The 20,822-nt window shown below is 37.5% G+C and overlaps 1 long non-coding RNA gene across 1 annotated transcript; it reads left to right on the top strand.

Annotated features, from left to right (window-relative positions):
• Positions 1-2,426: 2,426 nt before the first annotated feature.
• Positions 2,427-6,554, top strand: LOC120439160. The gene is made up of 3 exons (XR_005612427.1): positions 2,427-2,792; positions 3,950-4,085; positions 5,369-6,554. It is a non-coding gene; the product is annotated as an uncharacterized LOC120439160 (long non-coding RNA).
• The last annotated feature ends 14,268 nt before the right edge of the window (positions 6,555-20,822 follow it).

The following is a 20,822-nucleotide window of genomic DNA, read 5'->3' as shown; positions in this document are numbered from 1 at the left end:
AATTTTCAGATATTCTAAGCCTTTAAATGACAGTTTAAACATTTTAATTATTTGTTGTTTGTTGAAATGTTTATTTTGCACATAATATAGAATAGAATAGAATAGAATAGAATAGCTTTTTATTGTCACTGTTACAAGAACAGTGAAAGGCAGTTTGGCATCTCTCCATATGTGTGGAGTACACAATAGTGTAAGTATTTACACAATAACAGACAAATTTACATTTACACAAGAAAAGATATGTACAAGTTATACATACACCTGCAAACATACACGCACATACATACATATATGTATGTATATATATATTTGCATCCGCACATGCGTACACACACATTTCCACATACACACTTACATCTATATACATACACATACATGCCAACTAGCAGGTGCATTGAGAGGTGCAGTGTGATCAGTGATATTGCACATTGTGTGTGTGTGTGTGTGTGTGTGTGTGTGTGGGGTGCTGTTGGAACTATACTAAATAATGTTATAATAAATACAGTTTAAAGAGGTAAAGGTGTTGGTTGCATTGAAGTATAAACAGAAATACGATTTATAAATAAGGTGTAATGTCCATGAGTGTTGGACTACCTCCACTGCAATCAGGGTGGAGGTAGGGCATGTTTGACAGCCTGTGGTTAAGTCTGTTCGTCTTTGACCTGATGGACCTGTAGCGTTTACCAGAGGGAAGGGGGGAAAAAAGTGAGTGTCCATGGTGCGAGGGGTCTTTGATGATGATGCTGGCTTTCTGCTGAAGTCTGCCAGTATAGATGTCTCTGAGGGGTTAGTGAAGTGCCGATTGCCCGCTCTGCTGCCCTCACCACCAGCTGCAGTTTCCTCTTGTCCTCCGCAGTGCAGCAGTTGAACCAGAGTGTGCAGCAGTAAGTCAGAAGGCTCTCAATGGTGGAGCGGTAGAAGTTTACTAGCAGTCTTTGGGGTAATTGGGCCTGACGTAGTTTCCTGAGGAAGTACAGCCTTTGTTGTGCTTTCCCCTACCTGGTGGGAGATGTTTGTGGACCAGGTAAGGTCGGCCGAGATGTGGACTCGAGGAACTTAAAGCTTTCTACCCTTTCTACCTCCTCCCCATCAATGTAGAGGGTAGAGTGCTCAGATCGCTTTGTTCTTCTGAAGTCGATTACCATCTCCTTGGTCTTGGCTGTGTTCAGATGCAGGTTGTTGTCGCCACACCATTGCTTCAGATGCTGAACCTCCTCTCTGTAGGCTGAATCATCGTTGTTGTCGATCAGTCCTATGACAGTGGTGTCATCAGCAAATTTTATAATGGTGTTACTGGTGTGGATTGGTGAACAGTCATGGGTGAAAAGTGAGTATAAGAGTAATATCTAAGGGGAAGGACACTCGTGGTGAGTCCTGGACATGTCAGAGATCAGCAGCAAAACTGACTTAATTGTAATGTCATTGCTTTGTGAAGTGCAATGGAGAATAATGTCCTGTTGACTTCCACTGAAACCACATTTTAAATCTCTCTGCCACTGCAGTTTAAAAGAATGCATTCTGTATTGTCAGCTTTTCATTTTGAAGAAAAGCATTTGAATTTTTTTTATTTTTACTATATTCCACCAGATTGAACCATTTTGCTACTGTAGGCCAATGCATGAAATTCTTGTATATTTGCCAGTTGTCTTAGAAAATTGGGCTTTGTTCACTGCTACTGTACATGTATGGTCATGATTGACACTGACTTAAAATAAACTGTAAAACCACACTCATCCCTCAAAACAGGCCAGAAGCACATAACAATTTAAGATAATGATCACCACTTTATTTGCTGTTCCAGGTCCATAAAGACAAATGTATTGCAAATTTGTATAGAAAGAAATAGACATGAAATACATGATACATTCAAATCCATACACTATTTATGAATACTGCATGTATTCTTCATTACTTTGGGGATAATGTAGAAGATCTAATGTGTAAAAATATTCTCATTGTATCTACTGTAACAAAGAAACAGCTGAATTTAAAGCCACATTTTCACACACAACAAATATTACATATAACACCTTTTAAACTTTTGTTGTTACAGGAAATATTATACAAAAGCTTTAAAAATATAAAAAAATATTTGATTATAAAGAACATGAATACTTAATGGGAATATCCATTTGGAAAAAAAAGACACTATTAAGTCTATATTATGGTATTTAATATGATTTCTAACCAACTTATTGTACAATGTTAAGGAGAAAATCAGAACCATTTAAAATGAAAACACTGACACAGATAATGTAATCAATGAATTAAAAAAAAAAAAAGAATGCTTGGACACTGCTAGCATAATGGACAGGTTTTTTGATGGGGCTCCCACACAAACGCAAAGCAGAGGTTGAAGCATCGCCAAATGTGTTTCCAACCCAACTTCCTTCCAAGCCAAAGACTAGAACATATGATGAAGCATATCTTGTCTTTGGCTTCACCTGGACAACGAAGATTTTCTTGTAAAACAAAAGGGGGTCTAGAAAAAAAGTTTGGGAACCACTGAGTTATAGGAAAGGAGATGCTCAAACTACTGTCACTTCTCATAGCTCACACTGTAAAAAAAATCCGTAAAAATACAGTACAATCTACTGTATAAATGTGAAGGAATTTTCCGTATTAGTCATTTACAGGTATTTTTCTGTATTTCTCAACTACTGCAATGCATTGTGGGAAAAAGAACCCAAAAAGGAGGGAAAAGTCAGAGCAAGAGCAGCCATTAGACTTCTTTCAGGCTTCATCTCGATTTTGGACTCTGGAGTTGGAGAAACTGCCTTCAAATTTCTGTGGTAAGTATTAAAACTCATGTTTTCTTTTATTAAAATAATGTTTTTCAAAAGACTCCGCATTTTTATTTAGAAAGAATTGTTAATTTATTTGTTAACTGGTTTCGGATGTCTCCAGACAAGTCAGGAATATTTTGCTGACTCATTTTTAAATAATCGTTATTTAGGTTTAACATGACTTAAGCTTTTCAATTTAGTTAATGTTAAAAATAATTTTTACTGTGATACCACCAGTTTTGCCCTTCAGTGGCTGAACCAGTTTTCACAAATATTATAGTTAGCTGTCTGTGTCTCTCTGGGTATTACACAGCTGTGACTGCTAACTAGCTAATTAGCGAAAGTCAGCGATGTAGATAACTCTGAAAAGTGAGAACTTCATGGTATGTATAGAGAGGAAGAAATTATTTTAGGACTCTAATAAGTGCTATATCAATACCTGTGTTTTACAGTTGGCTCTACTGTACACTTTAAAGGGTTTCAGGCAAAGTTACACTAACCCTAGTTTAAGCCTCAGACCTTCCTGGCTGATGCTAACAAATGCTAATGTTAGCCTCTGATTTGGGCTGCTAAAGTAAAGACTTTTGGCTAACTGACCAGCATAGATTATTTTGGTGGTTAACAAACTGTAGTGGTAATATTATTGAACGTATAGTTTCAGCTCATTACATTTACAATTATGTGTATTTTGTAGCACATAGAAATGTTTAGTTAATATTTGCAGACAGACACATTTTCCCTGTAACTGTGTTTTTACTCCAACGTTTGTTGAAAATGTAATTTATGAAATGCTGAGCAGCATTTCTAGTATGTGGAATACTTTTGTCACCCCACTGTGCTAATGTGATTAAATACTAATAATTATTACTAAAAAATTCAATAATTAATCAATAATAACTATATCTTGATTGAATTATATTGTAAGCGCAGTGCTGGTGTGCAGGAGCTTTATATGCCTTGTGGGGGATGCTGACATACTGTTATGTCTATATCAAGCTTTTAGCCAAATATAAGCAGAGATATTGGTATCTTTCTTAAAAATTCAGATCCTTAGAGATTATTTGAGAAATGGATCAACAGCTATTACTACTTGAAGTACTCTAAATCCTGCAGTGGAAAAATATCCCTTATTTCACCTTTGATCACACACTTTGGTTTTCCAGTGCAGAGCAATGGCCAAGCAAAGGAAAGACTTCCCTGAGTGAAAAAGAAGATGAAGATGCAAGCTGGTGATGATCCAGAGCAGCTGGTCTCAGGAAATGAAGGAAAAACCCTGATCACCTTTTCCACAGAAACAAGGTGAGTTTAATGTTGGGGTTGATTTAGTTTTTCAAGGTATGTACTGTATGTTACTTCAATTATAAACTGCTTTTGTTGCAACAGAATGTTGTTATGTGTATGCAACTCTACGTGAATTATAATCATTTGTAGGGCTGTGTGATATGACCAAAATCTAGATCCCAATATAAGACATATCTCTCCTGATAACGATATATGTCACAAAATAGTGCATTTTTTGTAAATTCTGTGATTCTCGGGCAACTCGACTTATGTGAAGTGTTTTCAGTTGGGCGTCGAGTGTTTTGACCGATGCATGAAACTATACATTTTTAGACATGAGTTTAAACAGCCGCCATTTTCTTTCTGAGTATTTGTTACACGGCGTGCTGCAAGGAAAAGCCTGTTCTAACTTTTGAGTCTAAGGATTATTTTGAGCACCTGACGGCTCTTTTTTGGTTTTCATTCGTAAACTCTCTCGGAACTCTTTCATGTGATTCTTGTGTGGGTGGTTAAAGAGGTTTGTCATGTTTGAGTGGTGGTGGGGACCAGTTTGTGGCATAATTTGCATAGTACAGTTTTCTGGTCCATGTCAGATTTTTATAACCAAACCATGTCCATGCTACAGAGGTAGCCCCTCGTTTAACAATAAGGTCCTCGATTTGTTTTGACTGGTCCATCTGCTTGGAGCTAGCTGGTTCTGCCTCATCCTTGCTGGCCGTGCTGGTATTCTCGTGTGCCTTCATCTGCGTGGTGACTGTAAGCGCCATTTATAGTTACTTGATGTTTTTATTTGAGGTCATTTGTTTGATGCATATTCTGAAATTTTATGTTTGAGAATAATGTATATCATTTCAGTTCATTTTGAAAAGTCTCAACAGAAACTTGAGCTTTATTGTGAAAGGTTTATGTGGAAAATAAACAAGCGGATGGCAGAGCCACACGATGGTTTTACTGTCACTGTTGGTAACGAAAGCACGTGTAAAAACAGTCGCTTGTCCGTCCATAGTGTGGTTATTGTAAGTATAAGAGAAGGAGAGAACTTTAAGAAATAATATAGCCACTACAGTGACCATCAAAACCATGAAAAAATATTGCCGTAAACAGTTTATTTTGCAACACCACAAAACAAATGATAGCGTATAATATGAAACGATACATTTTATATCGTCATCTGATATATATTGTCATATCGCACCATCCTAATCCTTTTTTGTTTCTGTTGTTTATGTTCAAGGTAAAAAAAAAAATTATAAAAAAATACAAAATTTTAAAAATGTCTTGTTGTTTCTCTTTTTCCTCAGAATAAATTACGACTAGTCTCAATGGCTGAGATGGAGGAGCAACACAGCGACACGTTAACCCGACTGCTGAAGTTCCCGTATGAACTGAGCAACTCTAAAAATCCAAGGAAAAGCTGAGTGTATTTTATTTAAAGCTCAGATGGACCTTGATGGACTAACATGCAGGCTGCATTCAGGACTTTGTCACACTGGTATATGAAGAGTGGTAACAAGAGAAATTGTGCACACACAATGTGTCACTTTATGCTTGCTCTTCTCCAGCCTCTGGTGTCACTTTGTAGTAATTAGTCTTACTATTGTCTTATGTGTTGTGATTTAAGGTGTGTGCACACAAGCAGAGGTTTTTGTTTGTAACCGTAACCTCATTTTCAGAGCCTTGTCTAACATTTAATGGTCATGAAATATGTCAGACTTTTTCCTCTACTTAAACAGCTAAGAGCATTTGAACACAGAGAAAAAGGTGTGCATTAAGGATTTTGAACTATGATGTTTAAGTGTTGTCACTGCTGAGGATTCGTGGACACAGATCCTTATTCACTACGCTGCTGTTTACAATTTAACTTTTCATCAGAACAAGCACTTCTAGTTGTACTTTGCTCCTCACTGACAAAACAAGTCCAGTAAATGCACTTTTATCTTCAAGTTTGGGACAGTAATCTGTCTTAATTTATTTTGTGCTTTAGTTATCATATGTGGAAAAGTTCTGTGGTTATCTATCCGTCCTGTTTGCATAAACCCAAAGTTCAGGAACATCTTCTTTAGATCTGTTCAGTTTTATTCATGTGGCACGACTTAAACAGTCAAGTATGTTATATTGTAAGGTAAAGACCCCAAAGAGTTAATCTCGGACAAATGTTCACACAAATATGAATTGCATTCACTTCATTAATGAAGTGAATGCAATTCAGTAATCAAATGTGTTTGGCTATAACGGACTACATGTGTATACTGTACCATAAGTGGACAGACATGGATGTAAACCACACCTTAACCATTTGGCTGAGTCAAAACTACCAAAAGGCAGTGATTCTAACTAAAAGGTACTCTGGATATTAATAAATGTGAACATGTAGACATTGAGGGTTCTCGGGAGGGCCGTGCTAACACCTGCTGCTCTCTGGCAGCAGCACCATCTCCCTCCCTTGTTTTAAATGCACTTTAGAACAACACGCAGCAACACTACACATGAGCGGGAGGGAGGAGGTATGGGGTCTTCACACACCCCGTTCTCTACTAGCCATCGGGCGGGGGCTGGGAGGAGGTGTTGGCTGTCCGATTGGCCTCCCTGCTGCTGCGGAGCCTGGGGCGGTCTGCTTACCTCCACCCCGGGGGAAAGGGTCACATCTCTTGGGTCTGGGTGCCGTTTCCCCCTCTGGGGGCAGGGGTACCTGGACCCGGGGCATAGAGTATGTTTGGGGAGTATGATTGTGTGTACATGTCTATGTATGTCTATCCCTACGTTGGGTGAGTGCTGAGTGTTTGTATATGTGTGCATGAGGGTGGGAAAGCATGTTTATGTCTGTGTGTGCCTGTTTGTCTGTGTCTATATGTCAGGTCGGGTCTTAGACTCCACCTCCCTGGGTACTCCCAAGTGTGGAGGCCTATCTCCCCTCACCACACTCCCTGCTGGTAACTGATGCCCTCAGGGGTTGGTGCATTGGTGGTTCTTGGTGTCCGGGGCTGGGCGCTCAGGTATGCACCAGCTCACTCCCGGTGGCTACTTGGCGGGGCCTGGTGCCTGTCGCTCGGTCAGGCCTCTTCCGGGGCAAAGGGGGCCTTGAGGCGACTTTTGTTGTGATTTGGCGCTATATAAATAAAATTGAATTGAATTGAATTGAAATCGGGCCTCCGGCCTCGGGGCCTGCAACTCGGTTCACTCTGGCACAGCTGGCTGCTGGCAGAGCCGGCGGCACGCCAGTGCAGCCCCTCTGGCTTCTGCCCGTGGCTACTGGGTGACCCCTCGTCTGGGGATCTCCTCAGCCCTTCCCAGGAGGGTGGCACGGATGCCCCTCCGGTGGTACTCCTTGGGCTCTCGCACTCTGGGTCCCTGGATGTTTGGAGCCTGGATCTCCTCCATGCCTGCTTCATGCCCTGGAGGACGGGGCTATGGCCCTCCACACCCTCTAGCAGACCGTTACATGGGGAAACCTTTTTGTATACAAGCGCGTTGATCCACACAGGTGTGCACACGGGTGTTCACTGTTCGTGAGACATAAACTACACCTTTCTTAGCTGCTACTCCAAAGCACATTGTGCGCTGTCTGTCCTGCGTGCTGCACAACAACTTTCAATATTTAGTATTTACTGCTGTTCACACTTAGCTAGATTAACATGATGGTGTTGTGTTTAGTATGTTGCTTAGTTTTTGTTTGGGTTTTTTGCTTGTCTCTTCTTTTTCTCTCAACAGGTGATCCAGGAGATTTTTTTTTTTTTTTTTTGTCTTTGTAAGTGCCCTTTCTCACTGTCCCTTTTCCTTCTGTTTTTCTTTTCCTTCCTCTCTTTCTTTCTCCCTTTCCTATCCCCCAGTCATGTCTGTCCCATCTGTAACAACTGAAAATAAAATAAATGATAACAACAAAGTTTGATCAAATGGACCAATACGGCAATGCCATGATGATCCATTTGGCAAAATAAATCCATTTGGTATCCTTGTTGGTCTTCAGACAACAATTCTGACGGCTAAAGAACCAAATGGGACAGGCAAAAAAAAAAAATTAAAAAAAAAATAAATAAATAAATGTGAACATATCGTTAAATATGACTTAACTATATTTTTGTTTGTCAGGTGTCCTGTTTGAAGAAAACACTTGGTAGCCACTTGAATGAATATAAATAAACACATTTACATGAGGGCAACCTGATTTCAAGGAAATAAAAATGCTTAAATTTGAAAGCTTGTGAGTTATTTTGTTCATGTATCAGCTGTTTAGTCGTTTTATGACAAGATGGATGCTGTTGTTATATTTTAGTATAGTGTTTGAGTTAAGGAGAATAAAAGAATATTTAACATTAATTGTACCAATGTTGTTGTGTGTCTGAAGCACAAATTAATTTAAAAGTTTTAATTTATGAATTTTTGAGCATATGGTGTACTAGGTTGTAATTGCATAGAAATGTACGTTTAAGGATATAAAGAACTATATTTAATGAGTTACAGTGAAAAGAAATGGTTGGAAATAGTAATATAAACAGAAATTTCAATTTTTCTATTAACGGAAAATATCAGTTAATGATACAGAAAATATACTGTGAATAAACGGAATTTTCCGCTTTATAGCTGAAGGAAATGTCCGTAAATAGTACAGAGAGTATACTGTAAATCTACAGAATTTTCCGTTTATCATTTACAGAAAAGTCCGTCAAACTTCCGTAAAAAAAAGGAAAATGTACTGGCAGAAAATTACCAGGACATTTTCTGTTTTTCTACGGAATCTTTTTTTACAGTGCACCCAGTTTGGATAGAAAGAATCGCTGACTTTCCACAAGAAGGAGCCACTGGACCTACATCACCCAGCTTCATACAGAGCAAGGGCGGTAAAGCACAGATAAAATAATAAATTCACAATTCCAGATACATTCTGCTTTAAATGAGCACATTAGATGAATGCTCTCTTTCAGTGAATTCATGAACAACACTGAACTTCTGTAAAATATATTCAAATATACTCTCAGTCTGAAACAGCTCTGCAGTTCATTATAATTATAGGTGTAAAAACCCTCTGGTCAAACTAAAATAATAATGTTAGTGTCGTTTTTAGTGATAATCACTGTTATTTTATAATTACATAGCTTCCACAAACTATATATTAAAGTTGATACTGTACCGTTTTGAGTATTTCCAGAGCCTCTGATTGTCTCATAGACAGAACGATCACCTACAAGTCAGAGAAAATGAGTCACCACATAATGTAAACTCAACTATTCTTGTCAGTAACATTTATACTAAGACAAGATGAGATAAGATAAGATAAGCTTTAATGTCAGTGTAAGCACAAACCTACAGTGAAATTAGAAAATGTATTATTACTTATAAATGCTGTATATGATTAAATTTCGTTGTTGTCTTAGCTTTCTTTAATTCAACAGTGTTAAAGCTGCAGAACAGAAAAGCATCAGGATATTTTAAACTAGGTAAAAAAAAAAAAAAAAACTAACCATGAAGAAGAGAGGAGTAGACTTGTTGATTTTCATCCTGACTCACCCTCTGGTCGTCAGGAGAACCTTTATTAAAAATTCAAAATAAGACATTAGCATTCAGATGGTTTAATACGTTTTATATATTATTATGAACAGTTTGCAATTTTGGAATGTTGCATCTCCATATTTAAATATTTTAAAGAGTAAAATATGTCTCACCTTTCTTTTTGTAGACCTTTTTGTACAGGAACAGGAACAGGAGCAAAATAAATATGACTCCAAAAATGAGTCCAGTGATCATCAGAACAAGAAATAAAGGACTGGACACAGCTACTGCAAATAAGGAAAATGAACTGTTAACTTTAATAAACTTAACCAAACTCAGTTGAGTCAGCTGATCTGGTCACACTAGTAGGGATAGAAATAACCTTAACAACAAGAACAAAATGATGTGCAAAACATTAGTTTTAAGTCTTAAAAGTAACTTTCATTTAAAGATATATAATAATATTATATAACCTCTTCAATACATGTGCCACACTTGACAACATTTAAAAGTGGGACCACTTGCTGTAAATAACAATCATGATTCCTTTTAGGTTTGTAAAGTGATTTAAGTTTGTGTTGTGTTCTCTGTTTTTAGTAGTTTTGTATTATTTTACGTCCCCAGTGTCACTTTTCTATATTTAGCATGTATTTCAGGTCTGATACTTCATATGGCTTCTTTATGGTTTATTTTCTTTCTTTGTTGTTTTTGTTTCTATATTCAGTTATATTCTTGTATTCATGCCTAAACTTTCAGCTTTAGTTATTCATCACTTTATGGTTTATATTTAGTTAGTTCTCCCTCATGTTTTCCACTCTGTACCTCTAGTCTCATCTCTGTGTTGTCTTCGTGTCTGTCTTTCAGACTGACGGGGTTTATCTGTTAGAAACATATTTTCCCCCATAAAAATCATGTTACAGTGTGCACATGATAGACTGTCTTTTTTCTGAATCCATTTGACCACAACTCTTCTTTACATTTATAAATTAATCTTTTTCTGTACTCCGCATGATGCTTCCCTCACAGGTACTGTTCATAACAACCGATTTACCAGGAAACACAAGACATCTCATTAGTGTAAAGTTCAGAGGCCAGACCTCACAGGAGGAGATGCACATTATAGCTGCACAGGGAAATTTGAAATAGCAGCAACTTCAAATATGCCACTTCTAACTTCCGACTAATTTCTTAATCTGCTCCAAAACATACAGACTATTTCAAAATTTCACAAATCACATCATCGATATAACACACGCATACACATGTGTGTATATTTCTATCCTTGTGCAGGCATCTCATTGACATAATGGTTTCACTACCTAACCCTAACCATCAAAAATAAATGCCTAACACTGACTCCAACCCTAAACCTAACCATAACCTAATTGTAACCCTGACATTAAAACCACATTTTGAGTCTCAAAAATGTCTTCAAACTCATGGGGACCGGGATTTATAATCAAATATCAGACCAAATCTGTCTGTCAGTCCATAATATACTGGCCGCTCTTTAGGGTGTCTTATCACTTTAATATGCTCGCCTCCTGTTGCAGCTGTGTGCAGGTGACTGGGCGTGCTTACACAGTAACATTATTTCTGATGTTTTTCTTCATCACTGCATTTTTGTATTAATCTCATGAAGTCATAGTGAAAGACACAGTGTGCTTCTGTGTTTTTTATTTATTTTGAATGAGATGATAAGGCAGGATGACTTCTATTCTTTTTTTAGTGAAATCATAGTTGTTTTCTTAATTACAGGGGTTTAAAATTACAAATGAATACTTCAATATTTTTTCTGTTTATTTCTTTCATGATTGTACTCAGGTGAGAAAGCAGCATATCAGTACTGCGCTACATATACCAGCTGAAAGTTCAAACACAAAGTGGTGAGAAAGCTACGATCACATGAAGCTCTTTGTCTGACTGAAAATGTTACGCTGCCTGCAGTTTCCAACTCTGTGGACTGTGAGAAGAAGATGGAAAATCCGGAGAGAATCCAGATGAGGGAAGAAGAGGGAGTTTGAAAAATTGTATAATTTTATAAAACGTATTAAAAAAATGGTAGCACTTCAGTCTGTTGAAGACTGCTGTGCACATTTCATTCTGCCTTTGCAAGTTTCAGAGTTAAACAAACAAATAAACAAAACAAACATAAACAGTTTTAACTTCCACAGTTATTTTTTTTCCCTTGGAAGTTTGGTAGACCTCTGTTCATATTCCCACTGAGTGTCGTCTCTGTGGATCTCACATCTGATAATTATTTTCTCTGCTCTGCACATCTGATGCCAAATGTGTTCAGATATCAATAATACAGGCACAAAAAGGAGAAAATAAAACTTTTTTTTCACAGTTTGTTTGTAAATTTATTGCTGAAAAAAGAGAGGGACAGGGGAAGATGTAATAAATGGACAGAGTACAAATAAAAATTTATAATGTAACACCGACCTTGCCTCACCCTATCATGTGGCCTGTTGAAGTCACCTGACACAAGATGAGAGGAGGGTTAAGGCTCCTGGAAAGGGATCTCAAAACTGCATTGAAGGTGCAGACAGTAAGAGACGCCACCACAGGGGCTTAAATTCCTGGGACTCTCCATCTTTTGTTTCTAGAACTGAAGTCGCCTCTTGGATGAGAGGTGAAATGTCTTCAAGAAACTCCTTAGACACTCAAATATCTCACAAAAAAAACAAAAAACACTTGGGGTTTTAGCAGTGTCTACTATGATTTGTTACATTTTATATTAAGATGTAAAATATATCAAATTCTCACTGATGGAAAAACAGATGTCACAGTCCTGAGTCGGTGACCCAGTGTTTTGTGTTCTGTGTTATTATTAATCTTTGGTTTCATCATGGTTTATCATTATTAGTCTTTTGGTTGATGGTTCTCTACTTCTAGCTTTAGTTGTTCTTTGTTTTGTGATTTCTAGTTCTTGGGTTTTGTTCCTGTGCCCCTCATGTTTAGTGTAGGTTTAGTTCTGTCTTCATGTTTATTTCCCCAGTCAGTCGTGTCTCATGTCGCAGTTTGTCTCTCCTGTCCCTGTGCTCTGTGTTCCCTCTGTTCAGTGTCAAGGTCATGTCTCTGTGCCTGTCGTGTGTTTCCTGTTTTATTTTGATAGTCCCTGTCCTGTGTGCAGTGTGTCTGGTTTTGCTTCCCTTTTCTCATTAGGTCTGATTTGTGCCAGCTGAGTTGCCACCTGTTCCCCATCCTCTCGTTGTCCTGCCTGTGTATTTAAGTCCTGTGTTTCTCTCTGTCATTTGCCATGTCATACCCTCATAATGCTGTGTGTTTCTTTCCTCCCTGTTCCAAGTCAATTCCTAGTATTTAGTTTCTGGTTTATTTTATAGTGTTTCAGTTTGTAGTTTTGCTTTGTATTTGGATGAGAAGTTTTCCAGCGTTAAATCTGCCGTTTTGAGTTTACTCCTCCATTTATAAGTCCAACATGCTGCCTGCCACACAGCAAACCATGACAACAAATCTTTCTTGGATAAACTAAAGCGGCTCCACATACAGACTCAAATTAGAATGAACCATCAAAAACATGTTGATAACAAACATGAGAGTCCTCTGATCACATGACCTGAAATGGTACAAATGACTGATGCTCTGTTCTTCTTACTAAAACATGTTTATGGATCAGTATGAATCAAACAATAGAAGTCAGTGATGTACTCACAGAATAGGCCCAGCTCACAGAGCAAAGTGGCTCCCATCCTCACATCCAGCAGTGACACGTCTGAAAACTTCTACAACTTTCTGTAAAGAGAGAGAGTGAAGCAGCAGCACAGCAGATACCAAAGAGCTGTGAAGGAAACAAAGCGTTTTTTGAACTTCAACTCTCTGCTTCCTTCCATTTTTCACAGAAATAAAACACCTTAACAAGTTCTGACCACAGCATGACGTGTTTGTACTCTTTTATATTTATTGATGTGATGATGTGAGTGAGCTCAAGCTAAACAGAAATAGTGTTGTTAACCAGAAGTGGGCATGAGGCAAGAGGAAGTCCTGCCCCCTCTCTCAGATTATATCTCTGTTACTTTAAAACTGCTGCAGTATTTATGGTGATGTCAGCTGGGCTGAGTTGCTGAGGCTCATGGGTAATGGTTTTGAAAACAAATAAACTTTAAACATGTGACAAAGGTGTAAGTGTGACATGCTGAACTTGACATTTTGTACTTTATACTTTACAGAAGAGGAAGAAAATAGGAAAAAAGTAAAAGCACAATGTTGCTTCAGCCGCATTTACACCTGTTTATTTGTATTTATTTGTTATTGTTATTTTAAATGGGTAACTGCTATACACAGATCACACCCACTTAGCAGTGGGTGTTTCCCTTTTTCACACTCTGGAAACCTTTTAAGAGACAACACCTCAGTTTCACGGGGGGGGGGGGTATTTAGTGAAGCAGAGGCTGAAACAGTTAATATTTTATCTCAAACTGTCTGGATCAGTCATATCAGATACAAAACTGCTACATCATCAGTTTTGTAGCAGATAAATTCCTTGCTGTGGTTTTGCTTTTGGCAGAAAGGGAAGTCTTTGTCGTGCAGGAGTATACTGAGTATTAATAGGACAAGGTTGTCTAATGTACCTACTGTATGCATCCAGGGTGTTTGCATAGGTCCAGAATTGTACTGTCCCATGTTTTAAAGTCTGCATACTGCTGGGAAATCGGGTGAGTGGAGTCCAGATTATCATTGTTAACACTTATGCCCTCCTCATATTTTGCTCCCTTTCAAGACCTTTGAGGACAAAAACTGTACACACACAAAATCTGCCATAAAATCCTCATACAACAATATATTTTTGTCTTTTTTTTCATACATCATTTAATCAACTTGACACCTTTTTAAAATGATCAGTGTTTTTAAAATGCAACTGTCATCAGCATCAATTACACCTTAATGAAAAGAAAAAAGAAATTCTGTAGGTTTTCCCATTTTGTGCAAGTTTATGAGGAATAAATATTTGGAGTTATCTCTGAACCTCCAGCCTTCAGAGCTAAAACAGCTCAGGATCATGCTGCCCCCTGCTGGTGCAACTCTTTTATCTGCTGTCAGTGAGGCTTCAGGTCATTGTAGTGTTCAGGCTGCAGTGTAAAGCATAAGGGCAGTCATACTACAGCTACAGTTTGATATAAGCTTAGTAAGGTTATTAATAACCTGCACTCAGTGTTGGGGTCACTTAACTGAAGTCCCTGCATCATTTTAGCCTTGTCACACTCTGCTATGATATCAGAAAGAAAGAAACATAAATGAAGTACACATTTAGTGTGGCTGTTCTTCTCTTCCATCTGATGTACCAGTAAATTAGTCATCAGTTGTCTTAGAAAATTGAGCAATCTTGTTGTCTTTGTTTATTGTTACATGCACGGTCAATTATTGACATAGACACAGTAAAACCTCACTCATCCCTCAAGAAAGGGCCAGAAGCACAGCACAGTTCAAGATACCGATCACCACTTTATTTGCTTCAGAGATAAGCAACTGTTCCAGGTTCATAAAGACAAATCCACTGACATGAAATGGCATGAATGACATGAAATACATGATAAATTCAAATCCATCCAGCATGTATGGATACTGTAAGTATTCTTCAATACTTCTGGGATAATGTAGAAGATCTGATGTGGAAAAAATATGATCATTGCATCTACAGGCTACATCAGTGCCAGTTTTGAAGTCCTTATTAAAAACCTATTTTTATTCCCTGGCTTTTAACTCTGTAGGTGACATTTTTTCTTAATTTTCTTGCTATGTCTGGTTTTTGCTATTTTATTACTATATTTATATTTGTATTGTACAGCACTTTGGTCTACCAGGTGTGTTTTTAAAGTGCTATATAAATAAATGATGATGATGATGATGATGATCTACTGTAACACACCAACAGCTAAATTTAAAACCACATATTCAGAAACTACATACACTACATTTCTTTCTGTTGTTACATGAAATGTAACAAGAACCAACTTATTGTAAATGTTAGGGTGAATGAAAACACTGACACAGCCCCTGCATGAAAATGTAATTAGAAAGTTGCCTCACTTATAAGAATGATTTAATAATGGTTGGATCATCAAAATATTTCTACTGATATTTCTATGTAATTTTTTATTACATGAAAGAGAAATTAAATCATTTAAATATAAAAAGAAAATATCTGAGAAACATTTTTAAAACATAGCTATAATGTTACTTCTAAAAACTTTACTAGAAAACGTTGTATTGCATTTTTGTGCCCATAGTTTATAACTTGATGGTCCATGAATGGTGGGAAATATGGGGGAATGGGACGTGACAAAGGTCTGATGGTTGAGAATGAGAATTAGTCTTCAGTTATAAGGAAATAAGATGCTCAAACTACTGTCACTTCTCATAGCTCACACAGTTTGGATAGAAAGAATCTCTGACTTTCCACAAGAAGGACCAGCTGGACCTACATCACACAGGTCACCCATCTTCATACAGAGCATAGGCAGTAAAGCACAGATAAAATATTAAATTCAGAATTCCAGATACATCCTGCTTTAAAATGTATCTGGAAGCACATTAGATGAATGCTCTCTTTCAGGGATTCATGAGCAACACTGAACTTCCGTAAAATATAGTCACACATACTCTCAGTCTGAAACAGCTCTGCAGTGCATTAAATTATTGGTGTAAACACACTCGTTCAGTTCGTCGTTCAGTAGGTCTTTCATTTGGTCATTCAGTGAGTGAGTCAGTGGATTCCCTTTTATTTCCTATGGCAGTCACTTTTGCCTGGGAACACCACAGGTGTAACAATGTTGATTAAAACACTCAAAATTTAATGAAAGACGTGATCATCACTTTTGCATGTTCAAGTGCATAGTGTGGAGGATATCATAAAGCCTTGAGTCAATCAGATGTAAAGCACAATATTTATGAGTGTTTTAAGTTGTAAACTGGTCAGATTTGACCCGAACACGACAGGAAGATTATAATCACTGTTATGTTCTAATCACACAGCTTCCACAGTCTCTGCATTAAAGTTCATACTGTACTGTTTTCAATATTTTCAGAGCCTCTGATTGTCTCATAGACAGAACGATCACCTACAAGTCAGAGAAAATGAGTCACCACATGTCTGTGATACTATTGTAAACGCGTATAAACAAGTATTCTTGTCAGAAACATTTACATTAAGATGAGATGAGATGAGATAAGCTTTAATGTCAGTGTAAGGACAAACATATATTGAACATTGAAAAGTTATTATTACTTATAAATGCTGTACATGATTAAATGTTGTTATTATCTTAGCCTTGTTTAATTCAACAGTGTTAAAGCTGCAGCAGAGAAAAGCATCAGGATATTTTAAACAAGATAAAAAACTAACCATGAAGAAGAGAGGAGTAGACTTGTTGATTTTCCTGACTGACCCACTGATCATCAGCAGAACCTTTATTAAAAAAATTAAAATAAACTTTTGCATTTCCAAGGTTATGTATTATACATTTTACAGACAGTTTGCAGTTTAGGAATCTTGCCTATTTAAATATTTTACAGAATAAAAAAAAGAAAGAGTCTCACATTTCTTTTTGTAGACCTTTCTGTACAGGAACAGGAGGAAAATAAATATAACTAAAAAAATGAGTCCAGTGATCATCAGAACAAGAAATGAAGAACTGGCCACAGCTACTGCAAATAAGGAAAATGAACTGTTAACTTTAATAAACTGAACTGAACTTAGAAGCTGTTTAAATTCTCAGGGATTTATATCTGCTGTCACTGTCAAACCAGGGAATTTTATACATGTTAGGCATTTGTGTTAATCACAGTATTGTTGAAAAATAACTACATGCCTGTTTTAAGATCATATTATAGTGCAGTAGAAAAGGTATCTACTGTAAATACTTTGAATAAGCCACCTACAGTAGGTCATGAAAAATAAAATGTTTTGATCCTGCTCACCTTTAACTGACATCCAGCTCTGTGCTGACTCTCTTCCTGAGTACTGACACTTGTAGAAACCTTCATCAGACTTTGACACTGCAGAGATCTTCAGCTCCCCTCGGGGATCATTTTGAATAATTTTGTTATTGCGATAAAAAATCACATTGGAAAGTATTTTCTCTCTTGAACTGCAGCTCAGACTCACAGAAGTTCTTTCAGTCACAGGATGAACAGGACTCACCAGGATAGGATCAAAATCTGCAAAACAGTCAAATCACATTAGTTCTGGTCACACTGTTGGGGATGGAAAGAGCCTCAACAACAACAACAACAACAAACTGAATTGCATAAAGTTAGAGTTTTTAAAGTAAACTTTAATTTAAGTATATAACAATACTGTATAACCTGTTCACCAGTGTGCCACACTTGACAACACCTTTAAAAGTGGCACCACTTGGTGTAAATAACAATCATAGTTCCTTTTAGGTTTGTAAAGTGATGTGTTTCGTTTCTGTTTCGAGTATTTGTATTTTTGTGTTATTATTTTACCTCCCCAGTGTCACTTTTGTATATTTAGCTTGTATTTAGGAAAGTATTCCCATAACTTCCTCTGTGTGTTCCCTAGCTCTGTTTTTCCTGTGCTTCCTGAGTGTTCCACATTATTTCTGATGGTTTATTTCCTTTAGAATTTGGACTTTGGAAATCCCAAGACAAAATTTTTCATTGCATTTTTTCATGTAATTAAAAAAAAAAAAGAAAAATCACTCTGTGTTGTCCACATGTCTCCGGTGTCCTGCCTTGGGCCTGCAATATAAATTTACTGTACTAGATTTTGGGGGTTTTGTTTTTTGTTTTGTTTTTTGTAAGAAGGAGTCTACGCAGAGAAGTCCAGACTTCCTTCCCTTGGCCACTCTTCTATGGACTCACTGTTGTTGTACAGCGACTGAATACAGGCAGGGTATCCCAAGAGATGCAAGAAATGGATTCTCTAAATCCACCCAGCAAATGTAAATTGGTTGAGCAAATTGCCCAATTTGCTCCTATAGATCACTGGTGAATCACTTGTAGAAACCTTCATCAGACTTTGACACTGCAGAGATCTTCAGCTCCCCTCGGGGATCATTTTGAATAAGTTTGTTATTGCGATAAAAAAATCACATTGGAAAGTATTTTGATATGATATTATAAAAATACTTTTCACACGTGGCAATGGCAGAGGAGCTGCTAAAGAGTTTGAAAATTACTCTTTCTGGGTCACAAAATAAACTTTAACATATTTTCAGGTGAGACTGTAGCTGTGTCAACCTCAAATATCTGCTCGGTGCTCTGATGTTTTTGAAGACATCTGTTACCCACCAGCTTGATAACTGACCGGGCCAAGGCTCAATAGAGCCGGCGAGAACAGCGAACTCCTGGCACATCGTTTTCAGACCCCGCGCGGTCAGGTTAAACCTTGATATATATTTCACTCAGATAACTTAAAAATGTTTAGCTTTTTTCAGTGTTATATTTTTGGTTCTGAGTAAATCGGTTTGGCTGAGATTAGCTGAATAAACATCCAACAGAAAAGTGATTAAACACAAGTGTGAGATGGTAAAGAATTTACTCCAGTGTCCTGTTATATTTTAGACAGCAAGGAGCAGACGGCTGAGTTTATCAAACTCCACCGAGAAAACGGTGACGCAAATCTGGAGGCTAGACCGTCCCATTTCACACCCTCACTCTTCCGGCCTTCTCGGTCTTCAGAGGACCCGGCCTCTCAGTCTACGTGGGCCGTTTTCTCTGAAGGATGCAGCCCCTGAATTGAGACACAGCTAAAGACTTGCAATGAACATTAAAAAAATGTGGAGAAATGCACAGTTTTATATCAGCTGTGTAAATAGACACAAATCTGGGTAAAGTCATTAAGTCCCCAAAACAACTAACATTAAGACATAATTTGATTTGTGACACAAATAACTAAAATGATTCAACAGTTTCCACAGGGGAAAGAAAAAAAAAAGGAGGACATTTAATTTGAGAACATACTTAAGGAGTAGAAGGCTGCAAAAAATAACCTCTACTGAATTATATTTCCTGTTAGAGAAACAGTTTCAAGTGCCAACTCTTGAGTCTCTCTCTAAACTTCTCTAAACGATCCTGTGTGGTAATCTAATGAATCCAATCAAATAATATGAGATAATTTGGGGAAACACAAAGCATAAGTATAAGTTCAGGTACTTAAGTCATTAAGACTGGAAAAAAAAGTTGATTGGAAATACAGGAATTTTTAAATGTTACTGTGACAGAGTAAGTAGTGAGAGAAATGACACTTGCTACAACAATGTTTAAGTAATTTAGCTTTTATTATTTTAGTAGAAAAGAAATTAAAACAAAATAAGAAAATGGGATATAGTAAAATTTGAAAAACTACTCAACAATACACTTTACAATTATATAAAATAGATTCATATTAAAAACACTTCTACAAAATTCAAACTTCATCATGTTTAGATGTTTCTTACATATCTACACACAGAATTACTCATCATGATACTCATGAGCATGTTTATACTGGTGATCATGTGACATGTGTTGTTTGCAAACACCATAATCCACAGAGACTCCTGCATGACCTCATCTGTCATCTTGTCCATCACCACTGCAAACAAGAAGGGGCTCAGAGCTGATTCCTGATGTAATCCCACCCCCATCTTAAACTGCTAAGATACAACCACACACCTCACTGCTGTCTCACTGTCCTCATACATGTCCTGCACCACCTTCACATACTTCTCTGCTACTCCTGAGATCCTCACGCAGTACCCCACACGCTTGGCACCATATCCTTTCTCTACAGGGTGGGCCATTTATATGGATACACCGTAATAAAATGGGAATGGTTGGTGATATTAAAGTCCTGTTTGTGGCACATTAGTATATGTGAGGGGGCAAACTCCTCAAGATGGGTGGTGACCATGGTGGCCATTTAGAAGTCGGCCATCTTGGATACAACTTCTGTTTTGTCAATAGGAAGAGGGCCATGTGACACATCAAACTTATTGGTAATGTCACAAGAAAACAATGGTGTGCTTGGTTTCAATGTAACTTTATTCTTTCATGAGTTATTTACAAGTTTCTCTTTGTTCACAGCCATTGACATGTCGAAGAGGTTAACACGTGAGAGCGGATTGAAATTGTGTCGATATCTGGTGAACGCAGTAACCGGGTCATTGCAGCAGATTTCAATGCAAGACACCCCACGAGACCACCCATCTCCCATGCTACAGTTAGCAAACTGCTTGCTAAGTTTCGTGAAACTGGTTCAGTGTTGGATTTGCCAAAATGTGGACGCAAGAAAACTGTCACTAA

This window comes from Oreochromis aureus, linkage group 3 (genome assembly GCF_013358895.1).
Source record: "Oreochromis aureus strain Israel breed Guangdong linkage group 3, ZZ_aureus, whole genome shotgun sequence".
NCBI lineage: Eukaryota > Metazoa > Chordata > Actinopteri > Cichliformes > Cichlidae > Oreochromis > Oreochromis aureus.
This window is presented reverse-complemented; position numbering and strand designations above follow the sequence as displayed.